The sequence below is a fragment of the Aegilops tauschii genome, chromosome 5 (assembly GCF_002575655.3).
Source record: "Aegilops tauschii subsp. strangulata cultivar AL8/78 chromosome 5, Aet v6.0, whole genome shotgun sequence".
NCBI lineage: Eukaryota > Viridiplantae > Streptophyta > Magnoliopsida > Poales > Poaceae > Aegilops > Aegilops tauschii.
Genome location: NC_053039.3, coordinates 60,011,666 through 60,032,791, shown reverse-complemented (window position 1 = coordinate 60,032,791; position 21,126 = coordinate 60,011,666).

Below are 21,126 nucleotides of genomic sequence, written 5' to 3'. Positions count from 1 at the left end.
TAGCATAGTCTGCTCTGAAGACCTTGTTTTCACTCCAGAATTTGCCATCACCGTGTCAAATGGCTGATGCACACGAAGAGCAGTTGAATGTACTAACATTGTTGACAAATGTAATATGTAACAAAAAAAAGGATGGCCTGATATAATTTACATATAAGATGACTGGCTAAGCAGGATGGCATTGCAAAATTCACATATATGATGCCTGGCTAAACAAGATGGCGTTGCATAATTCACATAAACGATGAATAAACTAAACAGATGGCATTCACACAAAGGATGTCTAAACTAAGCAGATGACATATTTGATGTATAAAGTAAGCAATGCAAGACACCATATGCATGATATAACCAACATCAGCATGCCAAGTTAGAGCGAAGACCTCAGGGGGTAAATAGGAGCTGTCTTCTCCTTCTGAATCGTTCTCAGAACAGATATCTTCCTCTCGATTACAATCCGAAATGCGTGGAGGGGGGCTGCCTTTGCGCCTACCATGGAGCGATGTCTGCATGAAATTTTATTGCCACGCAAGGCTCGTCTCTTTTGCTCTACATGTTCAGTTCCATTGTTTACAATAACTGTCATGCATAGGAATAAAACATAGTGAGATTATGTAAGGAGTGCATGCAGAAATCCAGAGTGACAGTAGCAACCTGTGGATAGACCCAAAACCAATAATAGCAGGAAGATAATGGCTTCAGTTAAAAAATACAGATAATGGCTTCTTTACTGTTTGTTTCCCACCCAAAATGAAACTCATAGTAGACACCGGAGATTAACCAGATAGTAGATAGATACTATTGATAGCGGCCCCGATATGTACCCCACAACCATTTAAAAACTCAAGTTTGACCATTAGTTTGGAGCTGACTCAGAGTCTAATCGGTGAACAGGACGATAAAGTAGCATGTAATATTAAGCGATGCATAACGTAAGCAGACACGAAAGAGTGCGACCTCTCTTGCGGACCCGTGTAGTCCTCGAGGTCATCTGCTCGGTTGATGATGGTAATGCAGTTTTCATGGCTGCCAGCGGCGGGGAAGAAGATCTGAGGCGGCGAAAGACAGTCTGGAGGCTGGATCCCTGCTGTGCTGGACCCTTCTCTCGTTGGAGCAGCTGAGCTGGGGTGGACGACGGCGCAGCAGGAGCGGGACAAACCACGCAAGGTTTTCTTTGACAACTATCTGTAAGAGAAGTAATTCTGTAAGGGCTCGTTTGAACTGGAGGATTCCGGAAATAGACAGGAATAGGATAGGAATGCATGTGCAAAACAGAGAATTTAAAAACACAGGATTTCTGCCAATCTAGGTGTTTGATTCACAACAATTGGAAGATCACAGGATGCAAAGAAGCATGGTGAGATTAAGTCAAACCACAAGAAAATGTACGGTTATAATGCTATTATGCTACTATCTCTTAGTCTTGTGCTTCATGAATAGGAATTTGAAAAGGAGGACAAGTGAAAATTAAAATTCCTACGTTTTTTCTTTGAAGGAGACACTAAAGGAACAAATCCGTGTGCTCAGTGGACAATATATATAACATGTAGAGTAAAAAAGAGATGCAACAAGTGTACAACCTCTTTGGCGAAGCCATGTCGATCTCAGCGTGATTGGGTTGGCCGGTGAGGATGCTCCGGCTGACTTTGCTGTCGGAGGAGGGGAAGAAGATCTTAGGCGTCTGGAGATGGAGCCCGAGGTACTGCTCCGCTGTGATGGAGGGTTTCGTCGTTGGAGCAGCTCCGGTGAGTTGTACGACGCCGAGGCTGAAGCAGGACAAGAGAGACAACGAACAACGTTAACCTGAGTGGAATTCTAATAGCATCTCCAATACATGACGTAAAATACATAACCACAAAGTGCTAGATGTAAAATACATCAGCCTCATCTCTGAACTTAACTGTCGAAACTGAACTTAACTGTCGAAACTGAAGTTTGCTGTCGAAACTGAATTTTGCTGTCGAAACTAAACGCACTAGCAAGGTGAGGCTACACGTCGGTCGACTGACTTTTTCATCTCTAGTCAGTGGATTTTGCAGCCGTTGGATACGAAATCAAGGGCCTGCGGTTCATCTTCAACCTCCACCCCCCTGAGCCGCCAGCCACCACCGGCCAAACAGTAGCCCCCCGCCGCCCGCGGCCGGCGGTGCGGCACCCCGCCCGCCCCAAAAACACTCCCCACCGCCGGTCCGCCGCCGCCCCAGCCATCCCTCTAGGCCCCCCGTGCCGAGCTTTTTCTCCGGTGATCCCCACGCCACCACCCCGCCAACGCCCCACCACCGCCGGCGACGACCGCCCCCATCCTGAACCCTAAGATAGATAGTGGGGTACCTCTTCGACGAGCCCCCCTCCCTGCTGCGGCTGGTTCTTCCTTCACCCCGGCGAGCCCCCCCCCCCTGAAAATCGACTGACCCAAAAGTCGATTCATTCGACTGAAGTGTGCTAAATCGAAGCAGCATCGCAAGCAAGAGCGAGAGCAGCAGCACGGGCAAGAGAAATAGCAAGAGCAGACCAAGCAGGGGACCGAGAGCAAGAGCAGCATCGCGAGTGAGAGCTAAAGCAGCAGCAGCTCCTACTGATGTGGACGTCGCCGCCGAGGGAGCGATACCGTGGAGGAAGTGGCCGGCGACGCCGCCGTGGATGGATCCGCGCCGTGTCGGCTCGGGACCGAGCCCCGGCAGCACCGTGAGATCGAATCTAGAAGAAAATGCGGCGATTAGTGTACAACCTCTTTGGTGGCGCCGATTAGGCCGCAGCTTCATCCGAGGAAACGGTGATGATGATGCTCTTCCAGTGGTGCAGGTGAAGACGGCGGTGTGGGAATGGAGCTGGCGCGAAAGACGAGGGGAACGTCGGGGCAGCTCCTTGGAGGTGGAGGACGGGGTGGCTAAACCGGCGAAACGATGAGATCGACGACGGATCCTCATCCGGTACGGTGGATGAGGGACGTCGAGGTGTTGATGTGGACGACGTCGTCGGGGAAGAGGCTCCGGTTGGGTGGCGGACGGAGCAGGGTGTGGGGTTTCGTCGCGGGTTTTCGCGGCCTCGGTGTACGAATGGGTGGGCGGATGGGATGGCAGTGGGGATCCATGGCTTAGAGACGCGCTTGTCTGAAATGTGGGGTAAGTTACGAAAGTACCCCCACCGATTTGAGGCGGTTCTTTCGGTTCAGGGGTACCACGGGCATTTCGCGTGTCGGGATTTCACAGGAGGTGGGAGTTTTCGCGCGCGTTGTAATTTCAGAATAGCAAGGCGCGGGTTGAGATGGAGGGAGTTGTCGGAGTACAACGAGACAAAGATATATCTTCAATATTTCGGGCTAACAAGGCGCGGGTTGAAATTTCTGGACAAGCCTAACATGTACTGTACCAAATCAATGCGCACTACAAATGTCATTCAATTTTGAATTCATGTTATGTTCAATTAAAATATTTCACTACGCGTATAATGCATGCAACCTACTACTCAAATGAACGTTTTAGTGCATTCCAAACGTATATACTACCACTTCAATATGAACTAAATTTGAATTCATTTCTCTATTTGAATAAGATCTACAGTAATGATTGTTGTGAAGTCAAAGCATTTGAATTCATTTCTCTGTTTTAATAAGATCTACAATCATCATTATTGTCAAGTTAAACCATCGTTTGTGTATTATCTTCACAGCACACCACATGATTAGTCTCGAGTTACATATGAACTATGTGTACTATATGAACTCGAACTAGATTTTTTGAATCCACTTTATTTTGATTTCAAATCACATTACATTTCTAGCTCTAGCTAGATCTTCATAATCTAAACCATGTCTCATATGTATAATGTGTTTATCACATTATGTATGGTGCCCCGCCCCCTACGCCTACAAGTATTTAGATGTGAGTTGCAAACACCACACATTACCACAAATTCAAATAAAATGTGAGAATGTTTGATATATAGTATTGTTTAGATCGTTCGATATTTAGTTGTAAGCTGCAAACGCCACACATTATCACAAATTCAAATAAAATGTGAGATTGTTTGATGTATAGTATGGTTAGATTGTTCGGCATTTAGCTATGAGTTGCAAACGCCATGCATTATCACATTATGGTATAACATGTGCACGGCACGTGTATCACCGCTATATTCATGCATGCAATGTTTAAAACACTATGATCTCCTATTCAAATATATGAATCCGCTTTCATACCAAATTATGATCTTTGTTAGTCTCTTACACCCACACAATCCCCTAACCTTTGTAGCTACCACTAACTTTCTCTCGTGCATGCACACGCCCTCCTCGCCCTCCCCCTCCCTCGGCATTCTATCCACCGGGCACATACATTTTTTTCTTTAGTTCGTTCTCCCAGAGTCTCCACAACTCCTTTCCGACACACACCGATCAATAAACCTGTCCAGCGATGCCTGCCTACAACATACACACACACACCTTCAATCTCCTCCTTTATGTGTCCTTGCCTCGTGTCTCTCATATGGTCAGACACACGTGTAAACTCTCGCCCCTCTTTTCATCAATCTCACAACCGCACACTCCTCCCCCTATCTAGCTAGTAGTTGGGCCTCTCGCACCACCTCCTAGCTCCATTCTCTCTGTCTATCCGTCTCGCTGGGCCTTATTTGCCTCTAACAAATGGACGTACACCGAGCGATCTCTCGCTATACATATAGCTAGCTAGGTCCTTATAACTCGTTTGTACCCACACGTCAATCGATCTACCTCATTAGTTGTGTCTGTCCCTTCCTCCGACAAACAACAATTGATCTACCGATCTAGTTAGGTTTGCTTACCAAACACATGGCTCCCCTTCATCATCCATGGATGCGTCCTGACAGATCTATCACGCACAGGCACACACAGAAACACATCCCCACTCTTATTGATAACATTGCAGTTCCACCCTCAGTTTGTCTAGTAGGACTCTCCCACCATCTTCGAGAAGCAACTCCATCACCCATCCAGCACTCTACCCCTCTCCCTCCCTCTCCCTCCCTCTCTCTCTCCTCTCTCTCTCTCTCTCTCTGTCCCATCATATTTCCCGTCCTTCAGTTATGTATGGATGTCGACCGATCTCCCTCAAGACATAGCTGGGTCTCTCCTTTTCAACACATATACGAGTCGTTCTACCTCTATAGTTAGGCCTCTGCCTACCCCTCCCCCCACCCCCCTCCCCCCACACACACCGATACATCGAGCGCTCTAGTCATGTCTCCCTGCCACACACAAACTTGACATGTGCCCTCTAATGTTCCGGTAGGCCAGTCGCCCTATATCTTTGACTTGCACACACACAATTTCGATGGCTCTCTTCATCGATCTCGCACCCACCCACTTGATCCTCTCTTCGACTCTATCGATATCTATGACCCCTCCCTCTCTTCTTGTGGATTGCCCGACCCTCTATGTATGATATGGATAGGCCTCCATTTCACACACATTGCATGCAAAATTTTGTTTGAGATGTCATCGACACATATTCCCACAAATAATTCACGAAATCAACCCCCACCCCAAAACAAAAAACACTCACGAACGCGGTTTGTATCTCTCACACACGCCCACGTAGGTGGGGGACGTGCACGAAGAGAATATGTGCATGCACGGCGCACGTACTCCCGTCTCTTTCCCAACCACACCCGCGTGGGTACACGATGGAGCTCATTTCTGTACGAAAAAGGCAGCCCACGTGGTAATTTGGCACGTGTACTGGTTGTCCACTTGGTGGAGGGAGGATTGTCTACCACGGGTGAACAAACAAATTGCGACTTGACGTGTTATGTTAAAAAAAGAGGCAAACCATGTGGGGCCTACCTTAGAGGCAAGGCTCTATACACTGGAGTACTTTTGATGTGCCCCGTCAACTCGCAGAACGAGGAGAAGCTTGCTTAGTACGCTGTCTCCCCCGCTCACGGGCGCGGTGGCTCGCAGGATGAGGTGAAGCTTGCTCCGCCTTACGCCCGCTCCCTCACCCATGCGCGCGGTGGCTCGCAGGACGAGGAGAAAAATTTACTACTCCCTCTGTTTACTCCTCGTCCCTACTACCTTGGTTATAGAGATTATATCATATTGTTTGGAATATATATGTCCTTTAGTAGATTTCAATATGAACTACTAGTACATACTCCAAACACTGATGTATATAGACATATTTTAGAGTGTAGATTCACTCATTTTGCTCCGTATGTAGCACTCTCCCTCGCCCACGTGGTGGACGTGCAGCAATACATTCGGTCTCATATAGCCAGAATGATATATACTGCACTACCATTATTGCTCGACTTCCCGAGGAGGCGAAGAGCCAATCGCAAGGTTAATATTTTGGAGATGCCAAGCGCAAGGTTATAGGACAACGAGTAGTAGGCGCCGTGTCATTTATAAATAAAGTTTTTTTTCTTCAGTGGCACGTACGCAATATGATAGGTCCATATAGAGAGAAAAGGAAACCGCTCCACTATATACATAGTCAGGACGGGCCAGCCTACACGGTTTCTTGCTGGGGTTGCTCTCTTCACACTCTCTCGCACAAAACGAATGTGGCCACATCTCTAACATCCTGACGGATCACGTCCGCTTGGGGAAGGGGTGGATGCTTAGTGTAGATGCGGTGGCCGTCGCCGACGGCGAAAACCCACTGTCGGCACGTCCCGATCAGGGGTCCCCGCCGTTCTCTCTCACAAAGCCGGTGAGGTTGCCTTCGTCCCTTGCTCACTGCCGCGACATGGGCAGTTGCCGCCTCCCGCCGCCCTCCTCAAGGTTGAGCTACGTCCCTTAGGTACAACTCCCTTTACAGCCGGCTTGCACCACTGCTCCAGCTGCCCACATCACTCCCTGTGGATATTTCTCTACTTCTTTGCCCCGCACATACCTCTACTGGCTTCTACTTACTGTATTTGTGATGAGTTTACGTCTCATCAACTAGTCCCAGTAATCTTATTCTAATCACGCTTCTTCAATTTTTTTGCCACAGGGATGCTCATCTCGATTTTGGTGAAACTGCACAAAATGATCCGATGGTCAAAAGTTTGCAAACTTCATTTATTAGGAAGCTCGAACGTTGCCAGCAAATTGAAGCCTGGTCAGGGTTCACGGTTCAAGGGCTAGGGACTGCATGGATCGTTTTTTTTCTTTAGCTGCCTCTGTTCCAAATAAGTGTCAACTTTAGTAGTAGTACAACTTTGTACTAAAGTTTGCACAAAGTTGAGACACTTATTTTGGAACGGAGGGAGTACATATTTGCTATGATCTGTCAATCATTGAGATGCAATAGAATGCATGTTAGTCTCCTTTGTATTTGATGAAATGTTGCAACGGGCAACCTTGGACGCAAGATACATGTAACAGAAGCTGGAAGCTTCATAGCATTGTACAAATTTACCTCGCTGATAAATTACAGTACGTACTATACTAGTACTTCCTCCGTTCCTAAATATAAGTCTTTGTAGAGATTTCACCATGAACCACATGCGGATGTATATAGATGCATTTTAAGTGTAGATTCATTCATTTTGTTCCGTATGTAGTGGAATCTCTACAAAGACTTATCTACTAGTAATAGCTAGCCCCCACTACTAGGAATTCTCTATCCTCTCCTTGAGCCACATCATCAAAATTGATGTAGCCGTTAGATGAAGTAAATCAGTCCATAATAGCCGTCTGATCTAGACGTTGAGAGGCTCCGCACTAAGCCACATGCAAGCATGCAGAAATACCGTGGCACATGCATGTGAGTGGGTTTTAAATCACATCAACATGTCTGCATGCAAGCATGCACCGGTAGCATGCATGTAAGTGAGCTTTTAAGTCCCATTAACATGTCAAAAAGAAAAATATAATCCCATTATGCAGTAGAAGTTGGCTGATCTTTTTTCCTTACGTGGGATGTCTAAATGATGATGGGAGTTTATTTAGTTTGGCTACCACATTTGTCATGCGGTTATAGAGTTTTTTTTAGTTCTATGAAATCGATAATTTTGCACAGAGAGATATACCGCTGTTCCGCGGCAACGCGCGGGGACTCATCTAGTAATATTTAGGAATGGAGGGAGTACTATGTAAAGAGTTAGGTGTCGCATGGTGATAGTGTGAGGTGGGCCATGTAATCATTGAGCCTATGTGTTTTCACTGCTCTTCCACGCCTCCGCTGTAAGAATGGAGAAAATTGTAATCTAGTAGTAGTACCTCCTTTCGCCGAAAGCGTGGGACATCCAGCAGTCCTACCACCTCAGTAATAAAGACCAATGAGCCATCAAATCACATAGACCCAGCAGTAAGTTCGACGGACGAAGCAACCATCACTCTTGCGCCAGTGAGAAGTCGCGTCCGCTCTGCCCGGGCATGAATGCGGCACCGATTCTTTGGAGCGGCGCTGACCGTTTCGGGCGAGAAGCGCGCACGGGCGATGGAGGGGCTTTGGGTGGGCCAGGCTGGTCAGGAGCGGGCGTGGCAGCTGTCCACATGTCCCTACCGGACACGCCCGGAAACGAGAGGATGCACCGACTCTCGCGGCTAAAATCGTACTACACTACACAACATCTCTCTGTAGGAGTAGGTCGATCTGTCGCTCTCTCTAACACACACATGCTGTTAAACACACACACACACACGCACCTTGTTCCCGTTGCACCTTCTAACGTGACTTATTACACCTAGACAGAGGGAGTAGTAAGTATACGAGATACGGTGGCACTGACTTAAGTCGAATACAAGTGCCCAAAATTTGTGTGCATGTTATAATAAGGATTCACTTAAAATAGTAGGTGAGAAAACAGAGGGATCAATTGGACAGTGTTCCCGAGCAGTAGCGAGATGTGTGAGGTAAGATACACCGCTGGCGCTTTTAATTTTTCTTATTAATTTGTTTGTTTCACCCTCTGACTGGTGGGGACCCAACGTAGTACGTGGAGAGAGGTAAGGTGACTAAGGCTGCATTATGTCTGCACCACTGTGGATAGTCTTACCACCAAAGCCACATGACACGATTATGATTGAAATCCCAATGACTCCCACACACACACAAAAAACACGGCATGCTTGGACACACGAATGCAGGAATGTATAAAAGGTTATTTCCCTCTCGTAGAACATAACGAGAGGGTTGTGTAGCTGGTTAGCCTGTTCGCTCATCAAACTTGAGGTCTCGGGTTCGATAACTACACTTGAGCATAATTTGTGCCAGGAGGATTCTTTGACTGGTCAAAATGTTTTCTAGGGTTTGCACGCTTCACACTCTCTCTCCAGTATATATATACACGCTGGAGCCTCGGCGCTTGTAGTTGCTCTCTTCACACTCTCTCGCCCTCTCCCGCTGGAGCCTCAGCGCTTGCAGTTGCTCTCTTCACACTCTCTCGCCCTCTCCAGATCTAAACAAGACTTCGTTGGCCTCTCTCTCCCCTCACTGCTGCTCAAAGAGCCGGTAGGATCCGTCCGCCGGGAAGGGAAGGAGGCTTAACGCTGTCGTCGTCGGGGAAGGACTACCGGCGCAGCTGTTCACTTTCCACCTAACAGCGGCGCGGGAGGGCCTCCGACCCCTTCTTCTTCGCCGTCGTCCCGTCGCCCACCGAACCAAGCCCCAAGAACCTTAAGGTATAATTTACTTACTCCACATGCATTGCTCTAGCTGCATGTATACCATGAATCTAGGACGTGGTTCAAAGAGGAAAGGAGTGGGAAAAGTTGTATATAGCATGAATCTAGGACGTGGTTCAAAGAGGAAATGAAGGGGGAAAGTTGTATAGCATGAATCTAGGACGTGGTTCAAAGAGGAAAGGAATGGGGGAAAGTAGTGGGGAAAGTTGTATCGCATAAATCTAGGACGTGGTTCAAAGAGGAAAGGAAGGGGCGAAAGTACTAGTTCAAAAAGGAAAGCAAGGGACAAGGCTGTAGAGTTTGAGCAGGACTAGATTTGCTGCGCTCACATAGGGAAAGGTGTCTAAAGATAACAAAACTAGGACCAACACAAATATGCTCCTTGGTTGTTTGTTCTTTGTTGCAATAGACTGTGCATGACCACAGTACATCGGTAGATGCACATGGTGCTGGTGCGTCCACTGTCCCGTGCAACTCATTAGCTGTTGTTAATCCAAGGCCCTGTTTGGTTAAAAACTCCCTAGTCCCTACCTGCTTGGTTCCAGGGACCAAACATGGACTAGAGGTTATTAAATGACATGCTAAAAGACCATGTTACCCCTAGTAATGAACTAATAGAGACAAGGTGCGATGCGTGGCAGGGGCAACTGTTGGAAAAAGTCCCAAAAAGACTCCCTCGGGGTCTTCTTTCTTTAGTCCCAAATGCCCACTTTTAGTCCCTAAAAGTCCCTCCTGTTTGGTTTAGATGGCACTGACACAGAGTTTTTTTAGTCCCTACACCAAAATGTCCCTGTAAACAAACACCCTCTAATAATGTCGCTGGAAAATTGATGCAATGCCACAGTTAAAAGCAAATTACATGTTTAACGAATTTTATTGTTAATATAATCTCTATGTTAATATTAATCAATGCCACCGTTTGAGAAATGCTACTGTCTTGATTTCTTTCCCATTTAGATAAGGTAGATGCTTCTTTTTGTTGGCTTCTGTGTCATCCACCGTTATTGACCACTAATTGTTTCCTTTGCACCTCTGTGTAAACAGGGTTATGTACTTCACCTTGTTGCCATTGTGACCTTTTGTTGCACTGCACAAAACACTTTTGTTTTAAGAGTGTTTTGTGCAGTTCAACCAAAATGTCACACCGACAATGTTGCTTGATTGCTTGATCTTAGTGGAACTGCACAAGAGGAGATCTTACTTCCTATCCGTTAAGGCGAATTTGGTTCAGATCTTCTTCTTGTGAGTTGTTTGAATTCCGCATCATGAGAGGTCAGTACTAGCCTTCTTTCACATGATTCTGCAGTGTGCTTTCATATGTTGTGCTACTTGTACGATAATGTTGCTTGATTTTAGTGAACTGCACAAATGGAGACAAGACTTTCAATCTGTATGTGCACCGTAATATCCCATTGAGGTAAGATAAGGATATTTCACAACTGCTGGCCTGTATTTTGCCACTTTCATCCGAAAATTAAGTTTAGTACTATACTTGTGCTCCCTAATTGACATGCCAAATCTTACATTGAAGGCGAAGCTTGTCTGTTATTGAACCAAGTGATGAAGGGGAAGAACAAGTGGAAGAAAAACAAAAATCAACTCCCGGTGCTGTAATGAAGCACTGGAACTGTGATGACACAAGTAATGATATAGTTTTGCATCTTAATTTATTGCTATGGCTGGAACGAGCAATTGTTTTGCCACTGATTTGATGCCACTCTTAATGTAATATGTAATAATCTCTACTTGTGCAAACAGGGATCTTCTTTGAAGATACCATATATTTTAGTGGAACTGCACAAGAAGATGTTGGAAACATTAAACTAATCGAGGAGTATATAGTAAGAATGGCCACCACCGTCGATAGCAACAGATGGTTCCGAAGAAGTGCTTCATCTGTATGCTCTACACAATAAGCCTCCTGACAAAGGTTGGTACTCGCCCACTGATTTCATCCATATGATTGAGCTTTGTCATCTCTATTGGTGCTGTGCTACTGATTAGATACTGTCATGAAAAAGTGGTATTGTCCTTGAGAAGTGCTTCATCTGTGCTGTTTTAAATATTTCCTTTCCTTTTTTTCGAGCAAACAGGGATGCTAGCATTTAGTAGTCCTCTTGTCTTTGCACAACAGGATCATCTTCCTCTGAAGAAGAATATGGAGTACATGAAGTGACTAGTTCCGATTATGCTAGGATGAAGAAGCCCTGGCTATCTTCTCATCAGAGGGAGCAGTTGAAGGATGGTTACATTACTCCCCACAAGACCAAACTAACTTCAGCTCAGAAGGACTGACAAATCTCCATTTTTTTGCTGTGATGCGCGAGTACAATGTTGTTCTAGGATTCTTTCTGGTGAGTTCCATTTTTCTAAAAGTGTGCTCTACATGGACCATGTATGTGCCTGTTGAAACTGTCAATTCATAGTACAGTTTGCTTTATACTAATCACTTTTTTGTATTTGTGCAAACAGGGGTGCTCAGCTTGATTTCAATGGGAACTGCACAAAATGTTCATGAATACATCGAATCATTCATTTCCACCACAAGAAAGGAGGTGCCGATAAGTTCAAGGCGTTGCAACATATGAGGGCGAAATCATACAAGCTACGCGCGAATTTGGTTGATTTTGGTGGAACTGCACTAAAAGAACAGCTGGTTTATTTAGCACAAGGTGCCATGTCAATGTCCGAACTGATGGTAAACCCTGCCCATTCCACAATCGTAGGCATTTGATATTTTGGAATGGGACAACCTTGTCAAATTTTGCTCATTGATTTTAGCAAGACATGCGTTTGATATTTTCGAATGGGACGCCCTTTGCTGTCAGCAGCGTCGTTCAATTTTTTTCTTTATTCTTTAGTTGTGAAGTAAATATTGCCTCTGACATGTGAGTCGCTGAGATGCATAATCATTGATTGTTTTGAATGTTCTCTATGAATTGTCAGGCCTGTGTGTTTGATTGCAATGTACAGAAACGCTAAAAAGCTGCTCAAACTCTTTGTACTCCTTCTGTTCCTTTTTACTTCGTACATTGTGAAAGTGCATACTTTTTTGTATAAGATTGGTCAAAGTAGAGATACTTTGACTGCAGACAAAACTTGTATGCAGACTAGAAAGGACCGGAGGGAGTACATGTGAAACTGCTGCAAACGAGGTGATCACCCTGGGAATAATGCTAGTACGTATTGTTTTGCATGTTCATCCAATGCCAGTGATACAGGAATTTGAACTAATCGAAATAAATTCATTCATACACGGTCGGATTTCATATAAACATGCCGGATTTCATTACATTTCATACATTCTTCAACTAAAAAGGGGTGCGCTGGAGGTATAATTAATTAACCGAAGCTACCCACCTGTCTCCCGTTGAGCTGAACAGAAGCTTCAGTGACTTAACTGCAGGTGCAGTTGCGTAACTGACATGTGGCTTGTTGGGCCCACGTGTCAGTCAGCCAACTGCACCAGCAGTTAAGTAGAAGCAGCGTTCTTCTCCAGCGCAGCTCTCGACTCCACGTCGTCGCCAAGAAGCTAACCGGCCGTCAATGGTCAACCCGCCTAGCTTGGCTTCAACCGGAGGGTAGCAGCGGTGGCCTTACTTGGACCCGAGCGGCGGCGACCTACCGTATTCTACTCTTCCTCGTTTTCTGTGTGGCGCGGCCTCGTTGGCAGCGGGGCGGGGCCTCGGCGGAGCCGGCGATGTCCTCTGTCTCGTTGCCGGCGGGCGGCGCCTCAGCGTAGCGGTGGAAATCCTCCCCCACGTTGTCGACAGGGTGGGGCCTCGGCTGAGCCGGCAATGTCCTCTGCCTCGTTGTTGGCAGGGCGGGGCCTCAGCGGAGCCGGCGGTGTCCTCTGCCTCGTTGTTGGCGCCGCGGGGCCTCGGCGGAGCAGGGCCTCATCGACGCCAGCAAAGCGGGGACTCGTCGGAGCCGGCATTGTTCTCTACCTCGTCCTCGGTCTCGCCAAACAGTGCCTTGCCCGCTTCATCGCCCTCTTTGCTAGCCTCTTTATAGGCGGCCGTAGCCTCCGCCACCCGCATGCGGTACCGCCAGCGCTCGAGGCGGCCCTTGCCGGCGGAGCGGTACGAGTCGAGCAGCGCCTCCTGCTCCGGCCACTCCGCGGCGGTCTGCTCCTCCGCCTGCAGGTGCTCCTGGAGGAGATGGTGGTTGTAGGCGGTGTCGGCATGCGCCTCCCTGTAACATACCAAATTTTCAATTTGGAATGTTTTACAATTATTAGCTAAGCATCTATGCATTTTGATTGAAATTGAGTGGCATTTGAAAATTTCAGAGGCAGTTGAGTTTTTGTTGTGAATTTGAACTTGATTTGGCATTGAAATTTATTTCAAATATCTCTGACAAATACTTGATCAAAAGTATGAGAGGAGCTAACATGACACTCCAAAAATGTCAGAAGAAATGTATTGCCAAAAAGTTTGAATTCAAATTTGAATTTTATTTGAGATTTCCAGAAATTGTTTTTTTTAGTTTGAGTTTTACCTCTGGAAAAATGTCCACATTGTAGGATTAATTCCCTTGAGAATTTTGATATATATATATGTCCTATATAAAAATAATATATACTTTTTCTATATTTTTCCTTCCCTATAATTCAAAAAAAAGGGAAAGCCCCAGGCGCCAGCTAGGCCAACCGGCCCAGCCAGCGCCGAGCGCAGCCCACCAGCGGGCCAGGCGCAGCCCACCGACGCCCGAGCCGGCCTGCCCCCAGCGCCCGATGCCCGAACCCCCTCGCCCTCGGTCGCCCGATTACTCTTCCTCTCTCTCGATCCCTCTCTCTCTCACTGACCCGTCGGCCCCACCCTATCCCTAACCCCTCGCCCATGACACCGCGCCAGAGCGGGTTCGCCGCCGCCGCCGCGTCCGAGTTCCATGAGATCACGATCCCGAGACGCCCCCTTGCCCAAGTTGATGCCCTATATAAACCCAGCTCCCTCCTCTCTCGATCCCCCCAAAACCCTAAGCGCAACTCCACCCGTAGCTCGCGCCCTCGCCGAACGCATCTCACCGCCGCCGCCTCGGTTCGCCGCCACTCCCGATGCCGGTGAGCACCCTCTGCCCCTCCAAGCATCTTCATCCGAACCTCAACTTCTTGACGCACCTCCTTGACATCATCTCCCTGTCCAGGAGCCCCCGAAGCCGTCGCCCCTGAGCTCGTTCGCCGCCCGCCGGAGCTGCAGAGCACCGGGCTCTGCACCGCCTCGTCCCCGCCGCTCCAGTCGCCCCCGAGCTCCACCAAGACCACCCCGACGACGCCCTCGCTCCGCCGCACTGCCCCGGCCACTCCTCCTACCTCCCCGATCGCCGGAGCCACCGCGCCGTCGTCTACCGAGTCGCCGTCACCGTCGAACTCTCTGTAAGTTGCCGGAGTTACCCGCAGCCATCCGATCTCAAACCGACGCGTTAGATTAGATTAGATCGAAGAGTTTGGTTTTTCTTTAGTGGATCGGTTTAGATCGGTTTATTTTATGTTGCGGTTTAGTTGGACCGTCCGAATGGTTTATTTCTGTTAGCCCGTGGACACGTTGGATTATTAAACGCTTAGGCGCTGTTTAGTTTTAGAACGCTCACTGTTTCGGCCCGTTAGCGCGTTAGTTTTATTTTCGTTTTATTTTCGTTTCTGTTTTAAAACAGAATAGTTCCAATCTTGAAAAATCTATATCTTTTAGGTTATTTATTATTTTTAGTTGATTCTTTTTTTGTTAGTTTGCAAATTTGTTGTAGTTTCTGTAGAAAATATGTTTAGCCATGTTTAAATTATTAGAAATAGTTTTATATTAGATTTAGACAGATTAGTTTTTCTGTCATAAATTGAGTTAGGATTATTATTTTTTAGTGATTCTTTTTTCTACTGCTTAGTTTTGACCATGCCTAGCAGTAGGAACTTGTTTGGGTATTTTAGATTTAATAAACAATTAGTTTTATGTCAAAATCAAATTTTCCTTGTTTATTTAGATAGCTACTGTTTTCCTACTGTTCTAGTTAGTAAATAATTTTATTTTTATTATGTTATAGTTTATTTTAGATTAGTTTCTGTAGCTACAGAGGAGGAACTTTTATTTACGGTAAAATAATTTTTTTTATATTTTATTTTCTTTGCTAGGATTGTTTTAGGCATAATATGAGTTCTATAATAGCTTTTGATGTGATTCTTTTTGCTACTAGTTTGTATGATGTTTCCCTTCTGTTAGTTAGCAAAACCAATGCTTAGGTTCTGTTAAGAAAAGTTTTAGTTGTGTAAAACTATTTCTTAGTTGTTGCTTGATATGATGAAAACCTTGATTTGCTTTCTCCGTGTTTTTCTTTGGTTTTGGTTTGAGTGCTTGGGTGTTTTACTTCAACTTGCTGTTATGTTATATTGTGCTATACTTATTTGTGCTATTGTTTGACTCGATAGAATTCCCGGAGTGCGAAGCCTGCTATTACGAGTCGCTAGCTTTCGAAGACCGTCAGCCAGGCAAGTCATTTGATCATGTTTTTACAATACCTATGATTTTATTGCATTAGAGTTATACCTCCCCACCATGCATGTAGTAGGATAATTTTGTTAAGTTATGTTCTTGAGTAGTATCATGAGGTAGGATGAACCCTTCTCCCTTGTTACCGATGCCCGGGATGATGTAGTTTATTTTGCTATGCTCGTAGACGGGGTTGGTTGAGTGATTCATAAGGGAGATGCGAGAGTCAAGATGATGAAAACCCCATGACATCAAGCTCAAGATGGACTTCAAAATTCACTACTGGGTGGAGGACGGTTGACGGGCACCCTGGAGAAACCAGCGGATGGCCGGGATGGATGGAGAAGCGCCATGACATCTTGCGGAAAGCTTCACCCAGCCACGAAGAGACGGATGGATACCCCATTGACCGGAAGCTTACCTATGCAGCCGCAAGCCATTATGGGCTCTGGCTTGGTCGACCCTAGGCGTGACTCTGGACGGACGGTGCTACGAGATGTAGAAGAACGGTAGGATTGGATGGGCACCGGCAGTGGCCCAGAGGAACTCTTCGGAAGACCCTGTTTCGTTCGTCCCGTCTTCAAACACCAGGCAGTGCGAAGACTTAAAGGAGGGAACAATTCTTGTGGGTAAAGTGCACAAACCTCTGCAGAGTAACAACCTAATCGATTAGCCGTGTCCCCGGTTATGGACAAATGAGCCTCTGGAATTGGAGTATTTCGGATATCTCAACATTGAACTTAATAAATTAATTGAGGGGGTTATTTAATAATTGGGAACGAGACATTGGTTGGCGGAACCATCTCAATAACTACCAACAATTTTTTAGTAATTGCAAACAAGTCCTTGTTGTAGGGAAAAACCGGCTTTTCGCAAAACAATGAAACTTAGAGCCCCACGGCCAAATTGCATATAGTATTAGTAATTTTATTGTTGTTCTCACTTCATGACTTGCCGGCATATTCAAAATGCTGACCTACACGGCTGCAACGTCTTATGTTGCAGAGGAATTTTCTGATCAGGAGTGAGGCTACGATCCACGCTTGGCGATTGCCCTTTGGAGTCGGATGGACTCGCTATTCGTCTACGCTTCCGCAGCTTTATTTAGTTTATTTCTCATGAGTTGGCCTTTGGCCGAATTTATTATGATGTAATAAAGACTCGATATGAGAATCGTGTAATAAATTCAGGTGTGAATGAACTTTGAATCTTTACATCAATGTACTGTGTGTGTCAGCATGATCTTGGGATGGTACAGCTACACAGAGATTTGACCGATTTTGGGTCGGGTCGTTACACTCCCGGAACTGCTCCTCACGCATCTGCCTCACCCTGTCCATATATTGGGCACGGGCCTCGCTGATGGTCATGGTGCAATGCACCGGCGAGGATGGCGCGGAGGAAGGGGTTGGCGCCGGATCGTCGACTACCATGTTCTCCATTGGGACGTCGTCGTCCTCCGGCTGCCTGCCGGCCAGCCGGTCAGCCGCAATGGCTGCCATCTCCTTGTGGTCCATCGTCCGCCCATCCCGAAGAGCGCTGGAGCGCGAGGAAGCCATGGTGGGCAGTAGTGGTGTGGAGAAGAGAAAGGGAACGAATGCGGATCACTGCGGCTATGGCCGGCGCAGCAGTTTATATAGCAGTGGTGGGCGGGCGGAGGGACGGACGTGTGGCGCCGGAGTAGCTGCCTCGGCAACCGCATATCATTAATGTGGGCGGTAGATGGACGGACGGACGGCACTTGTGTCGTTTGAAGGCAGAGCAATCGCCTGCACCGGGAAGCGGGGCGGGCGGCGCTGACTGTTTCGGGCGGAAAGCGCGCGCGGGCGAGGAGATGACTTTACTTGGAGAGGATGACAATGGGGACCCACCAGGTCCATAGCCTCACGTATGCAAGTGCCTCTTTACTATATATATATAACTATAATTTATTTTGCTTCCTCCTGGTTTCCTGACATCACGGTCCCACACCATTGTCAACCTATGTAGTAGTGAATAAACGAGAGAATTGCACATGAAGCGGCCGACAGCTGGGACCAAGCAGCTCGAGCAGTATTTGTGTTTTTGAGGTGTGAGCACTGCAGAGTTTTTCGATGTTTAGCCCAGATATTAATTTTTCTCCTCTGAACAACAACGAAAACATCGCTGCAGGTATTAACTGGGCGGGCTGTGGCCCGTCTAGCCCAGGCCAGATATCCAGCCCAGATATTAATTTTTTTCAAGCTGAAAATGCCTAGCCCAGCTATACTTTTTTTAGGAATACCCAGACAAGGTCAAGTTGTTATTCTCCGCCCCGCTGGGCTGCAAATCTTTACTAGGAGGGATGCATTAGGCTTAACAAGAAAATTGGCTTTAAGAAATAATAAGTGGGATGTAATTATAAAAACTAGGCAGTAACTATAAAAAATGCACCAAACACGTGATTACTTTATAAAATGTTATTTTTGGATATTGAAAATTTTAATTTCATTAATTGTTGCGAGCTCAATGTTTCGTTGGATTTTTACGTAATATAAATTTATATTGAAATTGTATTTAATCTGACTAGAAATTTCGGGATAAAAATATTTCGGATCCCATCAAAATGTGGGAAATTTTATTGAATTCTGTTTTGAACGGTTGGTTGAAATGGGTTGTACTTTTAACAAACTATAAATGGGCTGTAGTAAATTCCATTAGAATTCAAAAATGGGCTACACATTCTTACAATTTTCAAATGGGCTATAAGTTCTCTGCCACACACTTCTGGCCTTACTAAGTTGACACGTCCCCTAAAAAAACAGAGTTGACGCGTATGCAAGGCTTTGTCAACTTATAGTCAACACACGGTTCTAGCAGCAGTGGCCATTGGATGTCCATCCAACGGATGCCGTGCTTCTTCTTCAATCTCGGATATTCTAGCTTCACCCGCCCAAAAAATGATTCCTCCCCCTGACATCTGGGGTGCACCGTTTCGGAAGCTGACCTGTGGGCCTACTAAGTTGACGTATCAAGGGCTTTGTCAACTTAGTCAATATAAATAATTCTAGCTGCAGTGACCGTACGATGTCCATCCAACGGCCGTCGTGCTTCTTCAACCTCTGGTCTTCTTGCTCCAGCCGCCCAAAGCAGTGCCGGTCGTGCCGCCTGCTCCTGCCACCCGTGCCCGGCTATGCTGCCGCGGAGGCCTCACCGCCCCCTACTACTCCCACCGCTGGCCAGGCCATCCTTCCACTCACCCACACCCCCTGTTATTCTGCGGCGACGGTAGCGCAGCCGAACCAGTGAACCCTCATACTCCTCTCCGCGTGTGCATCCACTGCCGCGTCTTCCCCGGCTCCGCGTCGTCCCCTTCCTAGGCCTCGCCGTCGTCCACCGCCTTGGTGCTCTCGGCGCGGCGTGGTCAATGTGGTCAACGACCGACTTCCATCGGAAGAGTACTGTACGTGGAGAGGCTAACAGCTGGGTCCACGGCCAGAGCCCAGTTTTTTTGTGATTTGCCAAGTAAGTCGCTTTGTCAGGCCTGTTGGGCTGCAAATCTTTCAAGACGATGAGAGCTTCATTCGGCTGGCCGAGAAAATGGCCTATCGGTAATGAGAAATGGGTTGTAAATTTTTAAAACACATCAAACCGACAATTAGTTTCAAATATCTTTTTTTCATTTCGAGATTTTAAATTAAATTAATTTTTATGCATGGTGAATTTGTTGGAATTTATATTGATATACATTTATTTTTAAAATTAGTTTGAATGTGAGTCAAAATTTCGGGATTAAAAACAGTTCGGGCCGCACCGAAATATGCAAAATTTCGTATAATTTTTTAACCGTGGCCACAATATGGGCTGTAATGCTAACAAAAAGAATATGGGCTCCAAAAAAAACATAAGAATTAGCAAATGGGCTGTAAATTCTTAGAAATAATGGCACATGGGCTGTATGCTATTTTCCACAGATTTGAGGCTTTCCTAAAAAAAGGTTGACGCACAAGCAGTGACTGTTGGATGTCCATCGAACGGCCGTCGTGCTTCTTCAATCTCTGCTCTTCCTGCTCCAGCAGCTCAAACAAGCGCCGGCGGGACTGCCTGCTCCCTCCTCCCCGCGGCCGGCTGTGCTGCCGCGCAGGCCTCACCGCCCCACCGTACTCCCATCGCTGGCCTAGCCATCCCTCTACTCACACACACCTGCTGTTATTCTCCGGCGACGGCAGACGAACCAGTAAACCCTCGTACAGTCGTACTCCCCTCCGCGTGGGAAACAACTGCCGAGTCTTCCCTGCCTCCGTGTTGTTCCCTTCCTAGGCCTCACCGTCGTCCACTGCCCTGGTGCTCTCGGCGCGGCCTGGTCAACGTGGTCAATGACCGACATGCATCTGAAGTGGACTGTACGTGGAGAGGCCGACAGCTGGGTCCACGGCCGCACGCAAGGAAATGCCTCCTTATTACGCACAAAATAATGATTCCTCCACCTGACATCAGGGACCCACCGAAAGGGCCTCTGTATTTCGCGAAAAAAACGTTACCGCCGTTAACAGCTCAGACCCACCAGCTATATCTTCGCACGCAAGGAAGTGCTTCATTATTACGCACACAAAAATGAATACTCCCCCTGTTAGCTGGGACCCAGTATAGTGGCAGGCTGACTTGTGGGCCTACTAAGTTGACGGGGACGGAGGGCTTTGTCAACTTAGTCAATATGCATGATTCTAGCTCCAGTGACCGTACGATGTCCATCCAACGGCCGTAGTGCTTCTTCAACCTCTAGTCTTCTTGCTCCAGCCGCCCAAACCAGCGCCGGTCGTGCCTCGTGCTCCTGCCTCCCGTGGCCGGCTGCGATGCGGCGGAGGCCTCACCGCCCCCTACTACTCCCACCGCTGGCCAGGCCATCCCTCTTCTCACCCACACCCCTGTTATTCTGCGGCGACGGCAGCCTCACACCGCAGCGAACCAGTGAACCCTCGTACTCCTCTATGCGTGGGCATCCACTGTCACGTCTTCCCCGGCTCTGCGTCGTCCCCTTCCTAGGCCTCGCCGTCGTCCACCGCCCTAGTGCTCTCGGCGCGGCGTGGTCAACGTGGT